This window comes from Passer domesticus, chromosome 7, assembly GCF_036417665.1.
Source record: "Passer domesticus isolate bPasDom1 chromosome 7, bPasDom1.hap1, whole genome shotgun sequence".
NCBI lineage: Eukaryota > Metazoa > Chordata > Aves > Passeriformes > Passeridae > Passer > Passer domesticus.
Window position 1 is genome coordinate 28,040,604 of NC_087480.1, and position 20,474 is coordinate 28,061,077.

Here is a 20,474-nt window from a genome sequence, read left to right on the forward strand (position 1 = left end):
TAACCTTGCTCTTCCCTTGAGGTTCTGAGATGCCAAGAACTTGTCAACTTCAAAGGGCGGGCCGGGCTACATCTACTCAGCTGCCACAGTTTCTCCTTGCTAGACCTAGTGGGAAAGCATTTTGCTGAGATGCAGAAGGCAAGAAACGCAGAATACGGAGACGCGGAGCTGTCCCAAGTGCCGCTGCCAGGCGTCTTGCCGCAGAAGGAGCGCCCCGCACCGCACCGCAACCGGCACCGTCGTCTCTGCGCAAAGAGCCAAAATCTTTGAAAACCCGCCAAAACTCATCCAAAAATATTTTCAAACCCGCCAAAATAGAAAACCAGACAGAAGTGATCAATACATTCGAAAAAACCTGACAAAACATGATAAAGCCCACCAAAGCTAATCCAAACACACCAAAAACTGGGCTAAACAGAATCAAAACCTTCTAAAAACCTGCCAAAATATTTCAAAACCCGTCAAAACTAATCAAAACATTCCGAATACCCGCCAAAACATTCCAAATACCCGCCAAAATATTTTAAACCCCGCCAAAAGGAATCCAAACATTCCAAAACCTGCCAACACAATAAAAACAACTCAAGAGAATACAAAACATTCTAAAACCCAACCAAAACATTCCGAAAACCCGCCAAAACATCATAAAAACAAATCAAAACCAACCAAAATATTCCGAAAACCCGCCAAAATAATTTAGACCCACAAAACTCATCAAAACATTCTGAAAAAATGCCAAAACATTAGAAAACCAGCCAGAACTGATCAAAACATGCAAAAAACTTGGCAAAACACCATAAAAACAAATCAAAACCAACCAAAACATTCCAAAAACCCGACAAAATATTTTACAACCTGCCAAAACTGATCAAAACATTCTGAAAAGATGCCAAAATACTAGAAAACCAGTCAGAAGTGATCAAAACTTTCAATAACTTGCCAAAACATAATCAAAACAAATGAAAGCAAACCAAAACATTCCAAATACCCGCCAAAATATTTTAAAACCCGCCAAAACGAATCCAAACGTTCCACAACCTGCCAAGACAATAAAAACAACACAAGAGAAAACAAAACATTCTAAAACACCACCAAAACATTCCGAAAACCCGCCAAAAGATCATCAAAACAAATCAAAACAAACCAAACAATAGGAGGAACACGGCAACATATTGGCAAGCAAGAGACGGAGAGCGCGGCACCACGGCACCTTCTAGGAGGCCAAGAAAGAAGCCGCACAACACCTGCACTGTGTCTGCAACTTTCAAACTGCTAGAAGCTAGTGGCTTGCCACTGGCCTGCCTCTTCAATTGCCATTAGCATTCCAATGGAAGCTATTCTTGGACAACTTTGCTCTGCTTGCTGCTAGTTCTGCCCCAGCCTACCATAGATAACCTTGCTCTTCCCTTGAGGCTCTGAGATGCCAAGAACTTGTCAACTTCAAAGGGCGGGCCGGGCTACATCTACTCAGCTGCCACAGTTTCTCCTTGCTAGACCTAGTGGGAAAGCATTTTGCTGAGATGCAGAAGGCAAGAAACGCAGAATACGGAGACGCGGAGCTGTCCCAAGTGCCGCTGCCAGGCGTCTTTCCGCAGAAGGAGCGCCCCGGAGCGCCCCGCAACCGGCACCGTCATCTCTGCGCAAAGAGCCAAAATCTTTGAAAACCCGCCAAAACTCATCCAAAAATATTTTCAAACCCGCCAAAATAGAAAACCAGACAGAAGTGATCAATACATTCGAAAAAACCTGACAAAACATGATAAAGCCCACCAAAGCTAATCCAAACACACCAAAAACTGGGCTAAACAGAATCAAAACCTTCTAAAAACCGGCCAAAATATTTCAAAACCCGTCAAAACTAATCAAAACATTCCGAATACCCGCCAAAACATTCCAAATACCCGCCAAAATATTTTAAACCCCGCCAAAAGGAATCCAAACATTCCAAAACCTGCCAACACAATAAAAACAACTCAAGAGAATACAAAACATTCTAAAACCCAACCAAAACATTCCCGAAAACCCGACAAAACATCATAAAAACAAATCAAAACCAACCAAAATATTCCGAAAACCCGCCAAAATAATTTAGACCCACAAAACTCATCAAAACATTCTGAAAAAATGCCAAAACATTAGAAAACCAGCCAGAACTGATCAAAACATTCAAAAAACTTGGCAAAACATCATAAAAACAAATCAAAACCAACCAAAACATTCAAAAAACCTGACAAAATAGTTTACAACCTGCCAAAACTGATCAAAACATTCTGAAAAGATGCCAAAATACTAGAAAACCAGTCAGAAGTGATCGAAACATTCAATAACTTGCCAAAACATAATCAAAACAAATGAAAGCAAACCAAAACATTCCAAATACCCGCCAAAATATTTTAAAACCCGCCAAAACGAATCCAAACGTTCCACAACCTGCCAAGACAATAAAAACAACACAAGAGAAAACAAAACATTCTAAAACACCACCAAAACATTCCGAAAACCCGCCAAAAGATCATCAAAACAAATCAAAACAAACCAAACAATAGGAGGAACACGGCAACATATTGGCAAGCAAGAGACGGAGAGTGCGGCACCTTCTAGGAGGCCAAGAAGGAAGCCGCACAACACCTGCACTGTGTCTGCAACTTTCAAACTGCTAGAAGATAGTGGCTTACCACTGGCCTGCCTCTTCAATTGCCATTAGCATTCCAATGGAAGCTATTCTTGGACAACTTTGCTCTGCTTGCAGCTAGTTCTGCCCCAGCCTACCATAGATAACCTTGCTCTTCCCTTGAGGTTCTGAGATGCCAAGAACTTGTCAACTTCAAAGGGCGGGCCGGGCTACATCTACTCAGCTGCCACAGTTTCTCCTTGCTAGACCTAGTGGGAAAGCATTTTGCTGAGATGCAGAAGGCAAGAAACGCAGAATACGGAGACGCGGAGCTGTCCCAAGTGCCGCTGCCAGGCGTCTTTCCGCAGAAGGAGCGCCCTGGAGCGCACCGCAACCGGCACCGTCGTCTCTGCGCAAAGAGCCAAAATATTTGAAAACCCGCCAAAATAGAAAACCAGACAGAAGTGATCAATACATTCGAAAAAACCTGACAAAACATGATAAAGCCCACCAAAGCTAATCCAAACACACCAAAAACTGGGCTAAACAGAATCAAAACCTTCTAAAAACCTGCCAAAATATTTCAAAACCCGTCAAAACTAATCAAAACATTCCGAATACCCGCCAAAACATTCCAAATACCCGCCAAAATATTTTAAACCCCGCCAAAAGGAATCCAAACATTCCAAAACCTGCCAACACAATAAAAACAACTCAAGAGAATACAAAACATTCTAAAACCCAACCAAAACATTCCGAAAACCCGCCAAAACATCATCAAAACAAATCAAAACCAACCAAAATATTCCGAAAACCCGCCCAAATAATTTAGACCCACAAAACTCATCAAAACATTCTGAAAAAATGCCAAAACATTAGAAAACCAGCCAGAACTGATCAAAACATGCAAAAAACTTGGCAAAACATCATAAAAACAAATCAAAACCAACCAAAACATTCAAAAAACCCGACAAAATAGTTTACAACCTGCCAAAACTGATCAAAACATTCTGAAAAGATGCCAAAATACTAGAAAACCAGTCAGAAGTGATCAAAACTTTCAATAACTTGCCAAAACATAATCAAAACAAATGAAAGCAAACCAAAACATTCCAAATACCCGCCAAAATATTTTAAAACCCGCCAAAACGAATCCAAACGTTCCACAACCTGCCAAGACAATAAAAACAACACAAGAGAAAACAAAACATTCTAAAACACCACCAAAACATTCCGAAAACCCGCCAAAAGATCATCAAAACAAATCAAAACAAACCAAACAATAGGAGGAACACGGCAACATATTGGCAAGCAAGAGACGGAGAGTGCGGCACCTTCTAGGAGGCCAAGAAGGAAGCCACACAACACCTGCACTGTGTCTGCAACTTTCAAACTGCTAGAAGATAGTGGCTTGCCACTGGCCTGCCTCTTCAATTGCCATTAGCATTCCAATGGAAGCTATTCTTGGACAACTTTGCTCTGCTTGCTGCTAGTTCTGCCCCAGCCTACCATAGATAACCTTGCTCTTCCCTTGAGGCTCTGAGATGCCAAGAACTTGTCAACTTCAAAGGGCGGGCCGGGCTACATCTACTCAGCTGCCACAGTTTCTCCTTGCTAGACCTAGTGGGAAAGCATTTTGCTGAGATGCAGAAGGCAAGAAACGCAGAATACGGAGACGCGGAGCTGTCCCAAGTGCCGCTGCCAGGCGTCTTGCCGCAGAAGGAGCGCCCCGCAGCGCACCGCAACCGGCACCGTCATCTCTGCGCAAAGAGCCAAAATATTTTCAAACCCGCCAAAACTCATCCAAAAATATTTTCAAACCCGCCAAAATAGAAAACCAGACAGAAGTGATCAATACATTCGAAAAAACCTGACAAAACATGATAAAGCCCACCAAAGCTAATCCAAACACACCAAAAACTGGGCTAAACAGAATCAAAACCTTCTAAAAACCGGCCAAAATATTTCAAAACCCGTCAAAACTAATCCAAACATTCCGAATACCCGCCAAAACATTCCAAATACCCGCCAAAATATTTTAAACCCCGCCAAAAGGAATCCAAACATTCCAAAACCTGCCAACACAATAAAAACAACTCAAGAGAATACAAAACATTCTAAAACCCAACCAAAACATTCCCGAAAACCCGACAAAACATCATAAAAACAAATCAAAACCAACCAAAATATTCCGAAAACCCGCCAAAATAATTTAGACCCACAAAACTCATCAAAACATTCTGAAAAAATGCCAAAACATTAGAAAACCAGCCAGAACTGATCAAAACATTCAAAAAACTTGGCAAAACATCATAAAAACAAATCAAAACCAACCAAAACATTCAAAAAACCTGACAAAATAGTTTACAACCTGCCAAAACTGATCAAAACATTCTGAAAAGATGCCAAAATACTAGAAAACCAGTCAGAAGTGATCGAAACATTCAATAACTTGCCAAAACATAATCAAAACAAATGAAAGCAAACCAAAACATTCCAAATACCCGCCAAAATATTTTAAAACCCGCCAAAACGAATCCAAACGTTCCACAACCTGCCAAGACAATAAAAACAACACAAGAGAAAACAAAACATTCTAAAACACCACCAAAACATTCCGAAAACCCACCAAAAGATCATCAAAACAAATCAAAACAAACCAAACAATAGGAGGAACACGGCAACATATTGGCAAGCAAGAGACGGAGAGCGCGGCACCTTCTAGGAGGCCAAGAAAGAAGCCGCACAACACCTGCACTGTGTCTGCAACTTTCAAACTGCTAGAAGCTAGTGGCTTGCCACTGGCCTGCCTCTTCAATTGCCATTAGCATTCCAATGGAAGCTATTCTTGGACAACTTTGCTCTGCTTGCTGCTAGTTCTGCCCCAGCCTACCATAGATAACCTTGCTCTTCCCTTGAGGCTCTGAGATGCCAAGAACTTGTCAACTTCAAAGGGCGGGCCGGGCTACATCTACTCAGCTGCCACAGTTTCTCCTTGCTAGACCTAGTGGGAAAGCATTTTGCTGAGATGCAGAAGGCAAGAAACGCAGAATACAGAGACGCGGAGCTGTCCCAAGTGCCGCTGCCAGGCGTCTTTCCGCAGAAGGAGCGCCCCGGAGCGCACCGCAACCGGCACCGTCGTCTCTGCGCAGAGCCAAAATATTTTCAAACCCGCCAAAACTAATCCAAAAATATTTTCAAACCCGCCAAAATAGAAAACCAGACAGAAGTGATCAATACATTCGAAAAAACCTGACAAAACATGATAAAGCCCACCAAAGCTAATCCAAACACACCAAAAACTGGGCTAAACAGAATCAAAACCTTCTAAAAACCGGCCAAAATATTTCAAAACCCGTCAAAACTAATCAAAACATTCCGAATATCCGCCAAAACATTCCAAATACCCGCCAAAATATTTTAAACCCCGCCAAAAGGAATCCAAACATTCCAAAACCTGCCAACACAATAAAAACAACTCAAGAGAATACAAAACATTCTAAAACCCAACCAAAACATTCCAAAAACCCGCCAAAACATCATAAAAACAAATCAAAACCAACCAAAATATTCCGAAAACCCGCCAAAATAATTTAGACCCACAAAACTCATCAAAACATTCTGAAAAAATGCCAAAACATTAGAAAACCAGCCAGAACTGATCAAAACATGCAAAAAACTTGGCAAAACACCATAAAAACAAATCAAAACCAACCAAAACATTCCAAAAACCCGACAAAATATTTTACAACCTGCCAAAACTGATCAAAACATTCTGAAAAGATGCCAAAATACTAGAAAACCAGTCAGAAGTGATCAAAACTTTCAATAACTTGCCAAAACATAATCAAAACAAATGAAAGCAAACCAAAACATTCCAAATACCCGCCAAAATATTTTAAAACCCGCCAAAACGAATCCAAACGTTCCACAACCTGCCAAGACAATAAAAACAACACAAGAGAAAACAAAACATTCTAAAACACCACCAAAACATTCCGAAAACCCGCCAAAAGATCATCAAAACAAATCAAAACAAACCAAACAATAGGAGGAACACGGCAACATATTGGCAAGCAAGAGACGGAGAGCGCGGCACCACGGCACCTTCTAGGAGGCCAAGAAAGAAGCCGCACAACACCTGCACTGTGTCTGCAACTTTCAAACTGCTAGAAGCTAGTGGCTTGCCACTGGCCTGCCTCTTCAATTGCCATTAGCATTCCAATGGAAGCTATTCTTGGACAACTTTGCTCTGCTTGCTGCTAGTTCTGCCCCAGCCTACCATAGATAACCTTGCTCTTCCCTTGAGGCTCTGAGATGCCAAGAACTTGTCAACTTCAAAGGGCGGGCCGGGCTACATCTACTCAGCTGCCACAGTTTCTCCTTGCTAGACCTAGTGGGAAAGCATTTTGCTGAGATGCAGAAGGCAAGAAACGCAGAATACGGAGACGCGGAGCTGTCCCAAGTGCCGCTGCCAGGCGTCTTTCCGCAGAAGGAGCGCCCCGGAGCGCACCGCAACCGGCACCGTCATCTCTGCGCAAAGAGCCAAAATCTTTGAAAACCCGCCAAAACTCATCCAAAAATATTTTCAAACCCGCCAAAATAGAAAACCAGACAGAAGTGATCAATACATTCGAAAAAACCTGACAAAACATGATAAAGCCCACCAAAGCTAATCCAAACACACCAAAAACTGGGCTAAACAGAATCAAAACCTTCTAAAAACCGGCCAAAATATTTCAAAACCCGTCAAAACTAATCAAAACATTCCGAATACCCGCCAAAACATTCCAAATACCCGCCAAAATATTTTAAACCCCGCCAAAAGGAATCCAAACATTCCAAAACCTGCCAACACAATAAAAACAACTCAAGAGAATACAAAACATTCTAAAACCCAACCAAAATATTCCGAAAACCCGCCAAAATAATTTAGACCCACAAAACTCATCAAAACATTCTGAAAAAATGCCAAAATATTAGAATACCAGCCAGAACTGATCAAAACATGCAAAAAACTTGGCAAAACACCATAAAAACAAATCAAAACCAACCAAAACATTCCAAAAACCTGACAAAATAGTTTACAACCTGCCAAAACTGATCAAAACATTCTGAAAAGATGCCAAAATACTAGAAAACCAGTCAGAAGTGATCAAAACTTTCAATAACTTGCCAAAACATAATCAAAACAAATGAAAGCAAACCAAAACATTCCAAATACCCGCCAAAATATTTTAAAACCCGCCAAAACGAATCCAAACGTTCCACAACCTGCCAAGACAATAAAAACAACACAAGAGAAAACAAAACATTCTAAAACACCACCAAAACATTCCGAAAACCCGCCAAAAGATCATCAAAACAAATCAAAACAAACCAAACAATAGGAGGAACACGGCAACATATTGGCAAGCAAGAGACGGAGAGCGCGGCACCTTCTAGGAGGCCAAGAAAGAAGCCGCACAACACCTGCACTGTGTCTGCAACTTTCAAACTGCTAGAAGCTAGTGGCTTGCCACTGGCCTGCCTCTTCAATTGCCATTAGCATTCCAATGGAAGCTATTCTTGGACAACTTTGCTCTGCTTGCTGCTAGTTCTGCCCCAGCCTACCATAGATAACCTTGCTCTTCCCTTGAGGCTCTGAGATGCCAAGAACTTGTCAACTTCAAAGGGCGGGCCGGGCTACATCTACTCAGCTGCCACAGTTTCTCCTTGCTAGACCTAGTGGGAAAGCATTTTGCTGAGATGCAGAAGGCAAGAAACACAGAATACGGAGACGCGGAGCTGTCCCAAGTGCCGCTGCCAGGCGTCTTGCCGCAGAAGGAGCGCCCCGCAGCGCACCGCAACCGGCACCGTCATCTCTGCGCAAAGAGCCAAAATATTTGAAAACCCGCCAAAACTCATCCAAAAATATTTTCAAACCCGCCAAAATAGAAAACCAGACAGAAGTGATCAATACATTCGAAAAAACCTGACAAAACATGATAAAGCCCACCAAAGCTAATCCAAACACACCAAAAACTGGGCTAAACAGAATCAAAACCTTCTAAAAACCGGCCAAAATATTTCAAAACCCGTCAAAACTAATCAAAACATTCCGAATACCCGCCAAAACATTCCAAATACCCGCCAAAATATTTTAAACCCCGCCAAAAGGAATCCAAACATTCCAAAACCTGCCAACACAATAAAAACAACTCAAGAGAATACAAAACATTCTAAAACCCAACCAAAACATTCCCGAAAACCCGACAAAACATCATAAAAACAAATCAAAACCAACCAAAATATTCCGAAAACCCGCCAAAATAATTTAGACCCACAAAACTCATCAAAACATTCTGAAAAAATGCCAAAACATTAGAAAACCAGCCAGAACTGATCAAAACATTCAAAAAACTTGGCAAAACATCATAAAAACAAATCAAAACCAACCAAAACATTCCAAAAACCCGACAAAATATTTTACAACCTGCCAAAACTGATCAAAACATTCTGAAAAGATGCCAAAATACTAGAAAACCAGTCAGAAGTGATCAAAACTTTCAATAACTTGCCAAAACATAATCAAAACAAATGAAAGCAAACCAAAACATTCCAAATACCCGCCAAAATATTTTAAAACCCGCCAAAACGAATCCAAACGTTCCACAACCTGCCAAGACAATAAAAACAACACAAGAGAAAACAAAACATTCTAAAACACCACCAAAACATTCCGAAAACCCGCCAAAAGATCATCAAAACAAATCAAAACAAACCAAACAATAGGAGGAACACGGCAACATATTGGCAAGCAAGAGACGGAGAGCGCGGCACCACGGCACCTTCTAGGAGGCCAAGAAAGAAGCCGCACAACACCTGCACTGTGTCTGCAACTTTCAAACTGCTAGAAGCTAGTGGCTTGCCACTGGCCTGCCTCTTCAATTGCCATTAGCATTCCAATGGAAGCTATTCTTGGACAACTTTGCTCTGCTTGCTGCTAGTTCTGCCCCAGCCTACCATAGATAACCTTGCTCTTCCCTTGAGGCTCTGAGATGCCAAGAACTTGTCAACTTCAAAGGGCGGGCCGGGCTACATCTACTCAGCTGCCACAGTTTCTCCTTGCTAGACCTAGTGGGAAAGCATTTTGCTGAGATGCAGAAGGCAAGAAACGCAGAATACGGAGACGCGGAGCTGTCCCAAGTGCCGCTGCCAGGCGTCTTGCCGCAGAAGGAGCGCCCCGCAGCGCACCGCAACCGGCACCGTCATCTCTGCGCAAAGAGCCAAAATATTTGAAAACCCGCCAAAACTCATCCAAAAATATTTTCAAACCCGCCAAAATAGAAAACCAGACAGAAGTGATCAATACATTCGAAAAAACCTGACAAAACATGATAAAGCCCACCAAAGCTAATCCAAACACACCAAAAACTGGGCTAAACAGAATCAAAACCTTCTAAAAACCGGCCAAAATATTTCAAAACCCGTCAAAACTAATCAAAACATTCCGAATACCCGCCAAAACATTCCAAATACCCGCCAAAATATTTTAAACCCCGCCAAAAGGAATCCAAACATTCCAAAACCTGCCAACACAATAAAAACAACTCAAGAGAATACAAAACATTCTAAAACCCAACCAAAACATTCCGAAAACCCGCCAAAACATCATCAAAACAAATCAAAACCAACCAAAATATTCCGAAAACCCGCCAAAATAATTTAGACCCACAAAACTCATCAAAACATTCTGAAAAAATGCCAAAACATTAGAAAACCAGCCAGAACTGATCAAAACATTCAAAAAACTTGGCAAAACATCATAAAAACAAATCAAAACCAACCAAAACATTCAAAAAACCTGACAAAATAGTTTACAACCTGCCAAAACTGATCAAAACATTCTGAAAAGATGCCAAAATACTAGAAAACCAGTCAGAAGTGATCGAAACATTCAATAACTTGCCAAAACATAATCAAAACAAATGAAAGCAAACCAAAACATTCCAAATACCCGCCAAAATATTTTAAAACCCGCCAAAACGAATCCAAACGTTCCACAACCTGCCAAGACAATAAAAACAACACAAGAGAAAACAAAACATTCTAAAACACCACCAAAACATTCCGAAAACCCGCCAAAAGATCATCAAAACAAATCAAAACAAACCAAACAATAGGAGGAACACGGCAACATATTGGCAAGCAAGAGACGGAGAGTGCGGCACCTTCTAGGAGGCCAAGAAGGAAGCCACACAACACCTGCACTGTGTCTGCAACTTTCAAACTGCTAGAAGATAGTGGCTTACCACTGGCCTGCCTCTTCAATTGCCATTAGCATTCCAATGGAAGCTATTCTTGGACAACTTTGCTCTGCTTGCAGCTAGTTCTGCCCCAGCCTACCATAGATAACCTTGCTCTTCCCTTGAGGTTCTGAGATGCCAAGAACTTGTCAACTTCAAAGGGCGGGCCGGGCTACATCTACTCAGCTGCCACAGTTTCTCCTTGCTAGACCTAGTGGGAAAGCATTTTGCTGAGATGCAGAAGGCAAGAAACGCAGAATACGGAGACGCGGAGCTGTCCCAAGTGCCGCTGCCAGGCGTCTTTCCGCAGAAGGAGCGCCCCGGAGCGCACCGCAACCGGCACCGTCGTCTCTGCGCAGAGCCAAAATATTTTCAAACCCGCCAAAACTAATCCAAAAATATTTTCAAACCCGCCAAAATAGAAAACCAGACAGAAGTGATCAATACATTCGAAAAAACCTGACAAAACATGATAAAGCCCACCAAAGCTAATCCAAACACACCAAAAACTGGGCTAAACAGAATCAAAACCTTCTAAAAACCGGCCAAAATATTTCAAAACCCGTCAAAACTAATCAAAACATTCCGAATATCCGCCAAAACATTCCAAATACCCGCCAAAATATTTTAAACCCCGCCAAAAGGAATCCAAACATTCCAAAACCTGCCAACACAATAAAAACAACTCAAGAGAATACAAAACATTCTAAAACCCAACCAAAACATTCCAAAAACCCGCCAAAACATCATAAAAACAAATCAAAACCAACCAAAATATTCCGAAAACCCGCCAAAATAATTTAGACCCACAAAACTCATCAAAACATTCTGAAAAAATGCCAAAACATTAGAAAACCAGCCAGAACTGATCAAAACATGCAAAAAACTTGGCAAAACACCATAAAAACAAATCAAAACCAACCAAAACATTCCAAAAACCCGACAAAATATTTTACAACCTGCCAAAACTGATCAAAACATTCTGAAAAGATGCCAAAATACTAGAAAACCAGTCAGAAGTGATCAAAACTTTCAATAACTTGCCAAAACATAATCAAAACAAATGAAAGCAAACCAAAACATTCCAAATACCCGCCAAAATATTTTAAAACCCGCCAAAACGAATCCAAACGTTCCACAACCTGCCAAGACAATAAAAACAACACAAGAGAAAACAAAACATTCTAAAACACCACCAAAACATTCCGAAAACCCGCCAAAAGATCATCAAAACAAATCAAAACAAACCAAACAATAGGAGGAACACGGCAACATATTGGCAAGCAAGAGACGGAGAGCGCGGCACCACGGCACCTTCTAGGAGGCCAAGAAAGAAGCCGCACAACACCTGCACTGTGTCTGCAACTTTCAAACTGCTAGAAGCTAGTGGCTTGCCACTGGCCTGCCTCTTCAATTGCCATTAGCATTCCAATGGAAGCTATTCTTGGACAACTTTGCTCTGCTTGCTGCTAGTTCTGCCCCAGCCTACCATAGATAACCTTGCTCTTCCCTTGAGGCTCTGAGATGCCAAGAACTTGTCAACTTCAAAGGGCGGGCCGGGCTACATCTACTCAGCTGCCACAGTTTCTCCTTGCTAGACCTAGTGGGAAAGCATTTTGCTGAGATGCAGAAGGCAAGAAACGCAGAATACGGAGACGCGGAGCTGTCCCAAGTGCCGCTGCCAGGCGTCTTTCCGCAGAAGGAGCGCCCCGGAGCGCACCGCAACCGGCACCGTCATCTCTGCGCAAAGAGCCAAAATCTTTGAAAACCCGCCAAAACTCATCCAAAAATATTTTCAAACCCGCCAAAATAGAAAACCAGACAGAAGTGATCAATACATTCGAAAAAACCTGACAAAACATGATAAAGCCCACCAAAGCTAATCCAAACACACCAAAAACTGGGCTAAACAGAATCAAAACCTTCTAAAAACCGGCCAAAATATTTCAAAACCCGTCAAAACTAATCAAAACATTCCGAATACCCGCCAAAACATTCCAAATACCCGCCAAAATATTTTAAACCCCGCCAAAAGGAATCCAAACATTCCAAAACCTGCCAACACAATAAAAACAACTCAAGAGAATACAAAACATTCTAAAACCCAACCAAAATATTCCGAAAACCCGCCAAAATAATTTAGACCCACAAAACTCATCAAAACATTCTGAAAAAATGCCAAAATATTAGAATACCAGCCAGAACTGATCAAAACATGCAAAAAACTTGGCAAAACACCATAAAAACAAATCAAAACCAACCAAAACATTCCAAAAACCTGACAAAATAGTTTACAACCTGCCAAAACTGATCAAAACATTCTGAAAAGATGCCAAAATACTAGAAAACCAGTCAGAAGTGATCAAAACTTTCAATAACTTGCCAAAACATAATCAAAACAAATGAAAGCAAACCAAAACATTCCAAATACCCGCCAAAATATTTTAAAACCCGCCAAAACGAATCCAAACGTTCCACAACCTGCCAAGACAATAAAAACAACACAAGAGAAAACAAAACATTCTAAAACACCACCAAAACATTCCGAAAACCCGCCAAAAGATCATCAAAACAAATCAAAACAAACCAAACAATAGGAGGAACACGGCAACATATTGGCAAGCAAGAGACGGAGAGCGCGGCACCTTCTAGGAGGCCAAGAAAGAAGCCGCACAACACCTGCACTGTGTCTGCAACTTTCAAACTGCTAGAAGCTAGTGGCTTGCCACTGGCCTGCCTCTTCAATTGCCATTAGCATTCCAATGGAAGCTATTCTTGGACAACTTTGCTCTGCTTGCTGCTAGTTCTGCCCCAGCCTACCATAGATAACCTTGCTCTTCCCTTGAGGCTCTGAGATGCCAAGAACTTGTCAACTTCAAAGGGCGGGCCGGGCTACATCTACTCAGCTGCCACAGTTTCTCCTTGCTAGACCTAGTGGGAAAGCATTTTGCTGAGATGCAGAAGGCAAGAAACGCAGAATACGGAGACGCGGAGCTGTCCCAAGTGCCGCTGCCAGGCGTCTTGCCGCAGAAGGAGCGCCCCGCAGCGCACCGCAACCGGCACCGTCATCTCTGCGCAAAGAGCCAAAATATTTGAAAACCCGCCAAAACTCATCCAAAAATATTTTCAAACCCGCCAAAATAGAAAACCAGACAGAAGTGATCAATACATTCGAAAAAACCTGACAAAACATGATAAAGCCCACCAAAGCTAATCCAAACACACCAAAAACTGGGCTAAACAGAATCAAAACCTTCTAAAAACCGGCCAAAATATTTCAAAACCCGTCAAAACTAATCAAAACATTCCGAATACCCGCCAAAACATTCCAAATACCCGCCAAAATATTTTAAACCCCGCCAAAAGGAATCCAAACATTCCAAAACCTGCCAACACAATAAAAACAACTCAAGAGAATACAAAACATTCTAAAACCCAACCAAAACATTCCCGAAAACCCGACAAAACATCATAAAAACAAATCAAAACCAACCAAAATATTCCGAAAACCCGCCAAAATAATTTAGACCCACAAAACTCATCAAAACATTCTGAAAAAATGCCAAAACATTAGAAAACCAGCCAGAACTGATCAAAACATTCAAAAAACTTGGCAAAACATCATAAAAACAAATCAAAACCAACCAAAACATTCCAAAAACCCGACAAAATATTTTACAACCTGCCAAAACTGATCAAAACATTCTGAAAAGATGCCAAAATACTAGAAAACCAGTCAGAAGTGATCAAAACTTTCAATAACTTGCCAAAACATAATCAAAACAAATGAAAGCAAACCAAAACATTCCAAATACCCGCCAAAATATTTTAAAACCCGCCAAAACGAATCCAAACGTTCCACAACCTGCCAAGACAATAAAAACAACACAAGAGAAAACAAAACATTCTAAAACACCACCAAAACATTCCGAAAACCCGCCAAAAGATCATCAAAACAAATCAAAACAAACCAAACAATAGGAGGAACACGGCAACATATTGGCAAGCAAGAGACGGAGAGCGCGGCACCACGGCACCTTCTAGGAGGCCAAGAAAGAAGCCGCACAACACCTGCACTGTGTCTGCAACTTTCAAACTGCTAGAAGCTAGTGGCTTGCCACTGGCCTGCCTCTTCAATTGCCATTAGCATTCCAATGGAAGCTATTCTTGGACAACTTTGCTCTGCTTGCTGCTAGTTCTGCCCCAGCCTACCATAGATAACCTTGCTCTTCCCTTGAGGCTCTGAGATGCCAAGAACTTGTCAACTTCAAAGGGCGGGCCGGGCTACATCTACTCAGCTGCCACAGTTTCTCCTTGCTAGACCTAGTGGGAAAGCATTTTGCTGAGATGCAGAAGGCAAGAAACGCAGAATACGGAGACGCGGAGCTGTCCCAAGTGCCGCTGCCAGGCGTCTTGCCGCAGAAGGAGCGCCCCGCAGCGCACCGCAACCGGCACCGTCATCTCTGCGCAAAGAGCCAAAATATTTGAAAACCCGCCAAAACTCATCCAAAAATATTTTCAAACCCGCCAAAATAGAAAACCAGACAGAAGTGATCAATACATTCGAAAAAACCTGACAAAACATGATAAAGCCCACCAAAGCTAATCCAAACACACCAAAAACTGGGCTAAACAGAATCAAAACCTTCTAAAAACCGGCCAAAATATTTCAAAACCCGTCAAAACTAATCAAAACATTCCGAATACCCGCCAAAACATTCCAAATACCCGCCAAAATATTTTAAACCCCGCCAAAAGGAATCCAAACATTCCAAAACCTGCCAACACAATAAAAACAACTCAAGAGAATACAAAACATTCTAAAACCCAACCAAAACATTCCCGAAAACCCGACAAAACATCATAAAAACAAATCAAAACCAACCAAAATATTCCGAAAACCCGCCAAAATAATTTAGACCCACAAAACTCATCAAAACATTCTGAAAAAATGCCAAAACATTAGAAAACCAGCCAGAACTGATCAAAACATTCAAAAAACTTGGCAAAACATCATAAAAACAAATCAAAACCAACCAAAACATTCAAAAAACCTGACAAAATATTTTACAACCTGCCAAAACTGATCAAAACATTCTGAAAAGATGCCAAAATACTAGAAAACCAGTCAGAAGTGATCGAAACATTCAATAACTTGCCAAAACATAATCAAAACAAATGAAAGCAAACCAAAACATTCCAAATACCCGCCAAAATATTTTAAAACCCGCCAAAACGAATCCAAACGTTCCACAACCTGCCAAGACAATAAAAACAACACAAGAGAAAACAAAACATTCTAAAACACCACCAAAACATTCCGAAAACCCGCCAAAAGATCATCAAAACAAATCAAAACAAACCAAACAATAGGAGGAACACGGCAACATATTGGCAAGCAAGAGACGGAGAGCGCGGCACCACGGCACCTTCTAGGAGGCCAAGAAAGAAGCCGCACAACACCTGCACTGTGTCTGCAACTTTCAAACTGCTAGAAGCTAGTGGCTTGCCACTGGCCTGCCTCTTCAATTGCCATTAGCATTCCAATGGAAGCTATTCTTGGACAACTTTGCTCTGCTTGCTGCTAGTTCTGCCCCAGCCTACCATAGATAACCTTGCTCTTCCCTTGAGGCTCTGAGATGCCAAGAACTTGTCAACTTCAAAGGGCGGGCCGGGCTACATCTACTCAGCTGCCACAGTTTCTCCTTGCTAGACCTAGTGGGAAAGCATTTTGCTGAGATGCAGAAGGCAAGAAACGCAGAATACGGAGACGCGGAGCTGTCCCAAGTGCCGCTGCCAGGCGTCTTGCCGCAGAAGGAGCGCCCCGCAGCGCACCGCAACCGGCACCGTCATCTCTGCGCAAAGAGCCAAAATATTTGAAAACCCGCCAAAACTCATCCAAAAATATTTTCAAACCCGCCAAAATAGAAAACCAGACAGAAGTGATCAATACATTCGAAAAAACCTGACAAAACATGATAAAGCCCACCAAAGCTAATCCAAACACACCAAAAACTGGGCTAAACAGAATCAAAACCTTCTAAAAACCGGCCAAAATATTTCAAAACCCGTCAAAACTAATCAAAACATTCCGAATACCCGCCAAAACATTCCAAATACCCGCCAAAATATTTTAAACCCCGCCAAAAGGAATCCAAACATTCCAAAACCTGCCAAGACAATAAAAACAACTCAAGAGAATACAAAACATTCTAAAACCCAACCAAAACATTCCCGAAAACCCGCCAAAACATCATCAAAACAAATCAAAACCAACCAAAATATTCCGAAAACCCGCCAAAATAATTTAGACCCACAAAACTCATCAAAACATTCTGAAAAAATGCCAAAACATTAGAAAACCAGCCAGAACTGATCAAAACATTCAAAAAACTTGGCAAAACATCATAAAAACAAATCAAAACCAACCAAAACATTCAAAAAACCTGACAAAATAGTTTACAACCTGCCAAAACTGATCAAAACATTCTGAAAAGATGCCAAAATACTAGAAAACCAGTCAGAAGTGATCGAAACATTCAATAACTTGCCAAAACATAATCAAAACAAATGAAAGCAAACCAAAACATTCCAAATACCCGCCAAAATATTTTAAAACCCGCCAAAACGAATCCAAACGTTCCACAACCTGCCAAGACAATAAAAACAACACAAGAGAAAACAAAACATTCTAAAACACCACCAAAACATTCCGAAAACCCGCCAAAAGATCATCAAAACAAATCAAAACAAACCAAACAATAGGAGGAACACGGCAACATATTGGCAAGCAAGAGACGGAGAACGCGGCACCTTCTAGGAGGCCAAGAAGGAAGCCGCACAACACCTGCACTGTGTCTGCAACTTTCAAACTGCTAGAAGATAGTGGCTTACCACTGGCCTGCCTCTTCAATTGCCATTAGCATTCCAATGGAAGCTATTCTTGGACAACTTTGCTCTGCTTGCAGCTAGTTCTGCCCCAGCCTACCATAGATAACCTTGCTCTTCCCTTGAGGTTCTGAGATGCCAAGAACTTGTCAACTTCAAAGGGCGGGCCGGGCTACATCTACTCAGCTGCCACAGTTTCTCCTTGCTAGACCTAGTGGGAAAGCATTTTGCTGAGATGCAGAAGGCAAGAAACGCAGAATACGGAGACGCGGAGCTGTCCCAAGTGCCGCTGCCAGGCGTTTTTCCGCAGAAGGAGCGCCCCGGAGCGCACCGCAACCGGCACCGTCATCTCTGCGCAAAGAGCCAAAATATTTGAAAACCCGCCAAAACTCATCCAAAAATATTTTCAAACCCGCCAAAATAGAAAACCAGACAGAAGTGATCAATACATTCGAAAAAACCTGACAAAACATGATAAAGCCCACCAAAGCTAATCCAAACACACCAAACACTGGGCTAAACAGAATCAAAACCTTCTAAAAACCGGCCAAAATATTTCAAAACCCGTCAAAACTAATCCAAACATTCCGAATACCCGCCAAAACATTCCAAATACCCGCCAAAATATTTTAAACCCCGCCAAAAGGAATCCAAACATTCCAAAACCTGCCAACACAATAAAAACAACTCAAGAGAATACAAAACATTCTAAAACCCAACCAAAACATTCCGAAAACCCGCCAAAACATCATAAAAACAAATCAAAACCAACCAAAATATTCCGAAAACCCGCCAAAATAATTTAGACCCACAAAACTCATCAAAACATTCTGAAAAAATGCCAAAACATTAGAAAACCAGCCAGAACTGATCAAAACATGCAAAAAACTTGGCAAAACACCATAAAAACAAATCAAAACCAACCAAAACATTCCAAAAACCCGACAAAATATTTTACAACCTGCCAAAACTGATCAAAACATTCTGAAAAGATGCCAAAATACTAGAAAACCAGTCAGAAGTGATCAAAACTTTCAATAACTTGCCAAAACATAATCAAAACAAATGAAAGCAAACCAAAACATTCCAAATACCCGCCAAAATATTTTAAAACCCGCCAAAACGAATCCAAACGTTCCACAACCTGCCAAGACAATAAAAACAACACAAGAGAAAACAAAACATTCTAAAACACCACCAAAACATTCCGAAAACCCGCCAAAAGATCATCAAAACAAATCAAAACAAACCAAACAATAGGAGGAACACGGCAACATATTGGCAAGCAAGAGACGGAGAGCGCGGCACCACGGCACCTTCTAGGAGGCCAAGAAAGAAGCCGCACAACACCTGCACTGTGTCTGCAACTTTCAAACTGCTAGAAGCTAGTGGCTTGCCACTGGCCTGCCTCTTCAATTGCCATTAGCATTCCAATGGAAGCTATTCTTGGACAACTTTGCTCTGCTTGCTGCTAGTTCTGCCCCAGCCTACCATAGATAACCTTGCTCTTCCCTTGAGGCTCTGAGATGCCAAGAACTTGTCAACTTCAAAGGGCGGGCCGGGCTACATCTACTCAGCTGCCACAGTTTCTCCTTGCTAGACCTAGTGGGAAAGCATTTTGCTGAGATGCAGAAGGCAAGAAACACAGAATACGGAGACGCGGAGCTGTCCCAAGTGCCGCTGCCAGGCGTCTTGCCGCAGAAGGAGCGCCCCGCAGCGCACCGCAACCGGCACCGTCATCTCTGCGCAAAGAGCCAAAATATTTGAAAACCCGCCAAAACTCATCCAAAAATATTTTCAAACCCGCCAAAATAGAAAACCAGACAGAAGTGATCAATACATTCGAAAAAACCTGACAAAACATGATAAAGCCCACCAAAGCTAATCCAAACACACCAAAAACTGGGCTAAACAGAATCAAAACCTTCTAAAAACCGGCCAAAATATTTCAAAACCCGTCAAAACTAATCAAAACATTCCGAATACCCGCCAAAACATTCCAAATACCCGCCAAAATATTTTAAACCCCGCCAAAAGGAATCCAAACATTCCAAAACCTGCCAACACAATAAAAACAACTCAAGAGAATACAAAACATTCTAAAACCCAACCAAAACATTCCCGAAAACCCGACAAAACATCATAAAAACAAATCAAAACCAACCAAAATATTCCGAAAACCCGCCAAAATAATTTAGACCCACAAAACTCATCAAAACATTCTGAAAAAATGCCAAAACATTAGAAAACCAGCCAGAACTGATCAAAACATTCAAAAAACTTGGCAAAACATCATAAAAACAAATCAAAACCAACCAAAACATTCAAAAAACCTGACAAAATAGTTTACAACCTGCCAAAACTGATCAAAACATTCTGAAAAGATGCCAAAATACTAGAAAACCAGTCAGAAGTGATCGAAACATTCAATAACTTGCCAAAACATAATCAAAACAAATGAAAGCAAACCAAAACATTCCAAATACCCGCCAAAATATTTTAAAACCCGCCAAAACGAATCCAAACGTTCCACAACCTGCCAAGACAATAAAAACAACACAAGAGAAAACAAAACATTCTAAAACACCACCAAAACATTCCGAAAACCCGCCAAAACATCATCAAAACAAATCAAAACAAACCAAACAATAGGAGGAACACGGCAACATATTGGCAAGCAAGAGACG